Source organism: Ovis canadensis, chromosome 2, assembly GCF_042477335.2.
Source record: "Ovis canadensis isolate MfBH-ARS-UI-01 breed Bighorn chromosome 2, ARS-UI_OviCan_v2, whole genome shotgun sequence".
Lineage (NCBI taxonomy): Eukaryota > Metazoa > Chordata > Mammalia > Artiodactyla > Bovidae > Ovis > Ovis canadensis.
The window spans coordinates 207,314,519-207,321,145 of NC_091246.1; the positions used below are offsets into that span (position 1 = coordinate 207,314,519).

Genomic DNA, 6,627 nt, shown 5'->3' on the forward strand with positions numbered 1-6,627 from the left:
AGGGTGTGGGAAGGAGTAGAAAACAGCAGACTCAGAGAACTGCTGTGCAGGAATGCAGACAGAAGGACAGACCAGGGGTACAGCCTCCTTTCACTGCATATGAGTGACTCCTCCTATTTGTAGGTGCTAAAGGTGATTAACCTCTGAGCCAGCCCAGTCTTTCTCCTCTTCTGACATTCTGCTACATACTCAACATATCTGCTTCAATCTCTCAAAGGAAACTCAAAGTCAAAATGTCCCATCCTGAGTTGCTCACATATCCCAAATTTAGTCCACTTTCTCTATTCTCAGGACTTCCCTGGTGGCTCAGACGGTAAAGCATCTGCCTACAATGCAGGAGACCCAGGTTCGATCCCTGGGTTGGGAAAATCCTCTGGAGAAGGAAATGGCAACCCACTCCAGTACTCTTGCCTGGAAAATCCCATGGACGGAGGAGTGTGGTAGGCTACAGTCCATGAGGTCGAAAAGAGTCGGACATGACTGAGTAACTGCACTTTCACTTTCAAATTTTCTCTATTCTCAGCCTGGGCAACAGCACCCACATCTATCCAAGAGCTCTTTTTGACCCTTCCCCACCCTGTGCCTTCCAGTCAATTACTAAATTGTCTTTGTTTTATCTCCTGAACATCTTTTAAAGCTCTCTTTTCTCCCCATTCTGCCTTTCATATCCTAGTTTGGCCTCAAGAATCTCTCCACTGGGCCACTGCAATAGCACCAAATCAATGTCTTTATTTTGTTCCTTTTGAGTCCATTTTCCACACTGGTATCACAATGATCCATCTAAAAGATATATGGGAGTATCTCATTCCTCAGTTGAATGATTCACTGGCTTCCCTTTAACCTAGTCTAAGATGAAACTCCTTAGTGCTGATCGTCATCCCTCTCTGCCCTTCTTAAGCAATTAAAAGTTGAGAGCCTACTGCCAGGATGCTGGTTTTGAGTCCTGGCTCTGTACTTCCTAGATATGTGATCTTGTGACCCTGATTTTCTTAACTCTAAAGTGGAGATAATAATAGCAGCTGCTTCACAGGGTTGTTAGGAGATGCTGGCCCAGGCTATAAATTCAGTGTTAGCTGTTAGGTCTCCAGCTTCTTTCCTCTCCACCCTGCTTCTCTCTGCTCAAGTCACACTGAGCTCTTGTCTACTTTCTCAGTTGAAATTATACAGTTTCCTCTACCTACACACCCACTGCTTCCATCTAGCTTTTTATTCTTCACTAAGAGCTTATGTGGCTTTCACATTCCCTCCCAGACTACGACCTCTACTAGAAGGCTTCCCTTTTCCTTTCTAGTTCAGATTAAAGCATGTTAGTCACTGAGTTGTGTCCGACTCTTTGCGATCTCATGGACTATAGCCCACAAGGCTCCTCTCTCCATGCAGTTCTCCAGGCAAGAATACTGGAGAATACTGGGTCTCCGGGGGATCTTCCCGACCCAGGACTCGAACCCAGGTCTGCTGCATTCCAAGCAGACTCTGTACCATCTGAGCCACCAGGGAAGCCCTCTAGTACACATTAGGTGTGTATTAATTAATCAGTGATGGGATAAATGAATACTATTTTCCACACTTTGTGGAAATTGCTTCTTTCATGCTTTTTCCCACTGTAGGACACAATGTGTATGAAAGTTATCTTGTTCAGTGTTGAATCCTGGTATCCAGTAAGAAGAGCAACACATGAATGCATGCTAAGTCACTTTAGTCGTGTCCCACTCTCTGTGACCCTATGGAGTGCAGCCCACCAAGCTCCTCAGTCCATAGAATTCTCCAGGCAAGGATACTGGAGTGGGTCACCATGCCCTCCTCCAAGAGTGACTCATAGTAGGGGGTTAAATAAATGTATTGAAGGAATGAATACATTTGCCATACTAGAAGAGTACTGATTTTTGAAATTTATTTATACACTCAAATGGATCTATCATGAATCATAAAATTCTGCAAATTTTGCCAATTTACGTTAGAGTTCTTTTTTTTTTTTTTAATTTCATGTTCTCTCCAAGCTTCTTACTCTTCCAACACTCATCCTTAAATTATCATATGTGTTGGATGATTTTGAACTTCATGTGGCAAAATGTTTTTTGTGAACTTTAAACCTTCTCTTTGATCTTGCTAATTCAGTAAGACTGCACCAGGTTTTTATGGGTATGCAAAAAGTTACAAACTAAAAACAAGTTACTAGTCCAACCTCTAATATACAGTTCAAGTAAACAGAACTATTTCGAGTATTCCTTTTGTTCTTCAGTAACTTTTTTTTCTATAAATATTAGTGAAACTGCTTTCCAGATAAAGACCATCTTTACCTTATAGAGAGTATGATATAACACACTTCTTTTATTGAAGGATATTAGAATACTGGTTAACCATAATCTAACTATCCATTATCCAGGGTTTACTTTTTCTATTATACTTGAGGAAAAGAGTCCAAAGACAATGAAACAAGTCAGCTTTACCTAAAACAACAACAAAACATTTGGAGCATACATTCTGTGGCAGGTGCTTATTAATGTATTAAAAGGAACATGAGTTTTTTTAAGAATGTTGATTTACCAATATGCCAAGTCACCAAAGATTCGATTCTTTTCCTGCATTCTCTCTAAAAGGGAGAAGAATGAAATTATCTATTTAGATTTTTCTGTAAACACTGAAGCAAAAAGAGTTCTAATTTTCATCCTCAGTTAAAAAGAAAACTTAATTAACCTTAACTCTATGTATTTTGGTGAATTATGCTTATTGTATTTTTTTAATTACTTTGAATGACCTCTTAATGAAGAAATGCATTTGATTTGCTCCAAGATACCTCTCACGAAAGAAGCACTCATTATGCACTGAATAAATAAATGAATGAACGAAAAATGTATATGATGTTAAATCTGGCCCTTTAGTAAGACATTTGTTTGAGTCAACCAAATTCTGTAAATATCATAAATGATAATCAAATAGGTGACAGGAAATCAAGATGTTTGGAAGACTGATGGAGAGGGAAACAACTCAAAACCTTGAAAACAAAGCTGTTAAATATTACAAGAACAGCCATGCCTTGCTAAACTCATTTTTTCAGGACAGAAAAGCAGATTGTGGAATTATTCACGCCAAAGTAATCCTCGCTTAATTTAATCATCAAACTAAGTTTCCTAATATGGATATTTCTTAGACTTCAATTTGTTACATAGCTAACTTATTTTCTAATAGACTGTGTTGGTAATAAGAAAATGAATTACATGCTCTTGGCAGAGAGATGACAAGTTAGACCTGAATTTATCCCACACAAACTTTGTGCCCCCTTTTAAATTCAATAAGCTTGGGATACCTCTATAATGGATCAAATCTGAATGCCAATTATAAACAGATGGTACGCCTCTGAGCCTCTCGTGCTGTGGCGAGTACAAGCCACACTGTACTTTTACGGGGTACCGTCCACAGACATCATCAGGAAGAAACATGGGCCAGCCAGTTTTGAACAAAGACCACTCAGCTTCCTATTTTAGGGCCTTCTAAATGCATAAATCCAGTTGGCTCACCATAAGCAGAACTTAACACCCCAGTAAATTTAACACTCCATCCAAGAGAGGACAGTGCCCCTCCCAAGGAGCCAACATGTAACCCTGAGGCCCTGAATGATGAAATAGGAAAACAATTAAATGAGGTGTCTGATTCTTGAAGGACCATTGGTCTTTCATTATCCACTGTCTCCAAACAAGAACCCGGGGTGGACAGGATTTCAATGCAAGGAAAGTTACTATTTCATCAACTCTCCCTTCACAGCAGGGAATTATTAAAAAATAATAATGCCTTTCTAGGATAGGAAACCTAATTATTAAGAGCATTAAACACTGAAAGATCACCACCCTTCACACCAGCTGCAGATCGTTGGTTTCACTTGTCAAACATAAGTTCATTTTTGACGCTGATTTCTTAAATTTCCGCTGACTTGGCAATCCACAGCCACTTCTCACGAGCTCTGTAATATCTTAAAGACTTCACAGCTAAGCAGTTAGAAAGGATTTGGGGTTTAATTCAGCTCACCGACCTGTTGAAGAGAATCACGGAAATAAAACAATTTTCAGCAAAAGGCCTGAGAAGGCCTCTCTCCTTCTCAAAGACTCTTTGTATGGATGCCATGAATCAAATGGTTTGTCTAAGTGGTTATTCTGTACCACCAGTGAAGGCCCAGCAATGTGGCAGTGAATCACATTTAATAACTTGTGGTTAGCTGTCATGAACACTTAATTTGATGCTGAACACAAACCCTGCAGGGGCAGAAGGGGGCTGGGGAGGGGAGAGGTGGGTTAGGAGATGGGGGTTGAGGGGCGGTGAGAGAAAATTAAGATCCACTGAGATACCCAGGCTCCTTTCTCCCCTGAATAAGAGAAGGGCAGAGGCGTGTCCTGCCTGCCAGAGTTTCTGATGCTGCTTTACAAGACAGCAGGAGAGGGGCTCTGCTTTTCTGGCGTTTACTGTCCCTTTCAAGTTCTCCCCGGGGCCTGTCCACGCCCCAGAAGCCCGGCTCTCCTGGCCCTACAGGAACATTGCAGTCTTTTCCAGAGTGCGACTGGAGGGCTGTCAGGCTGGCTAGAAGAATTCAAAGCGTTCCCCGGAACCCACAAAAGATTTCTTGCAGCCTTTAAGCTGTCTGGCAGGCAGTAGAAACCCCTCTTGTGTCAGCTGCTAAACACTGCTGTCCCTGTGTCCTGGATGGAGTGCGTCACAACGAGAGAATATCGCAGCCTCACATGTGGTCCATGTGTGCTGGCGGCAGCGAGCTCCAGCCGCTTCAGGCGTTTTAATTGGTCACTCTGGGAAGGCAGCTGTGTCGGGGACTTGGAGGACTTGGGAGGTGACCACAGGGCCGGGACCTGGGATGAGCCATTCCCTTCTGGCCCAGAGCGGTGGAGGCAGCCCGGGGACAGCAGAAGGCCGCCTCCCACCGTGGTCGCCGCGGGGCCTGCAACACGCTCATCACCTCCGGTGCCCACCGCCCACGCCCTGCTCGCCCTGCTCAGACACAATCTGTAGCCCCGAAGCACTTTGCAAGCATGATCTCATTCATCTTCCGCCCGCTCACAATAGTTATTTGAGTTACACAAAGATTTCCTGGAGATTTCCCTAAATTGGTGTGAGAACCTCTTCATGCAGTTCAGATGTGACTTTGCAGTGACAGGAGTCCAGGAACAGGCCCTGATAACTGCAAATACTCAGGACATCTGCTTCCGAGGAAAACGGATTTTGACATTAACAAGTCAGTGATCCTCTTTCGGAACTGCAAAGCCTTAAGTGTGCTTTCAGTTGTGTGTGTATGCGTGTGTGTGTGTGTGTGCGCTCAGTTGCGCCAGCTCTTTGGGACACCATGGACTGCCCATGGGATTTCTCAAGCAAGAATTCTGAAGTGGGTTGCCATTTCCTTCTCCAGGGCATCTTCCCAACTGAGGGATCCAACCCAGGTCTCCTCCATTGGCAGGTGAATTTTATTTTTTTACTACTGTGTCACCTGGAAAGCCCGAGTTTTCAGATAGTGTCCATTTATTTTAAAGCAAAGCAAGATTTAATACATTTAAATAAACACTAAGTTGTAACACCTCTGAAGGCATTAAGCACACCCTTGGCCTGCAGAGAACTTCCTGTAGAGAACTCATCTTTTGCCCACAGCCCCTCACCTCCCCCACCCCCATCCCCACTCTCCCCTTCTGCAGATGCCACATGCCTCAGTGTAACTGCTGGATAAATGTGTTGGACCAAATTCCTCAAACTCAGCTGACAAGAAGAATGTGAAAAATATAGATGTCTATCTTACATATTTTAATTTTAACCTGTTTGTAGCTGTAAGAGGAAAAATGTTTACATTAAAAAGATAGCCCAAACCCATGCAATAATGGAAGCAAGCCTATCACTACCCCAGGAAACACATCTAAAAAAGAAGACCTTATCCATGAAATAAACGGGAAACTTCTTTATTCTAAAATTGTATTAGGTACCTTCAAATCAAGATTATGGCACCAAGTTCTTTGGACCAAACTAGTCGCCACAGTAAAATTAGAAAAATAACAAGAAAGATCAACGTGAAAAGATGTAATTGTGTGTGTTCTCTTAGAAAAGATACTGAAGTTGTAAGAAAATGAAAAGATTTGAAACTGGAAAAATCATTAATGGGAGCTTCACTTAAATTCTTTAAATGTTTCCTTCAAATGAAAATACATTTCACTTCATTTAAATCATTTAATAATTATTAAATTATGGAGACACAAGCACAAGGGGTTCAGCGACTTCCATGAAGCCTTCTAGCTGTCGAGTGAATGATGGGTCAAAATCAAACTCTTAACTGTACAGCTATGAAACCTGCCTTTGCTGCCTTTCTCCAGCAACATCGATGAGAAGAGTAATTGGTTATGACAATTTCACAGGGCAGAAATTGAGGCAAATACAGGTAAAAATCACGGAGCAAATTGATAACAGAAAGAGTCACAGGAGTCTGAATGGTGAACTGTTCCACGAAAAACAATATTCCTTATTTTAAGAAGTGATTTTCTTAAACCATTTAAATTCTCAGAACATTATGGGTAGACCGAAAATATGCAGATAAACACATTAAAATATTTTAAAACTATTTCCTTCTTTACTTACTTTCCAAGGCCTGAA

At 41.8% G+C, this 6,627-nt stretch overlaps 1 non-coding gene across 1 annotated transcript; it reads left to right on the forward strand.

Moving 5' to 3' along the window:
- The first annotated feature begins 295 nt into the window (after positions 1 to 295).
- On the forward strand, positions 296 to 367 carry TRNAC-ACA (transfer RNA cysteine (anticodon ACA)). The gene has a single exon. It is a non-coding gene; the product is annotated as a tRNA-Cys (tRNA).
- The last annotated feature ends 6,260 nt before the right edge of the window (positions 368 to 6,627 follow it).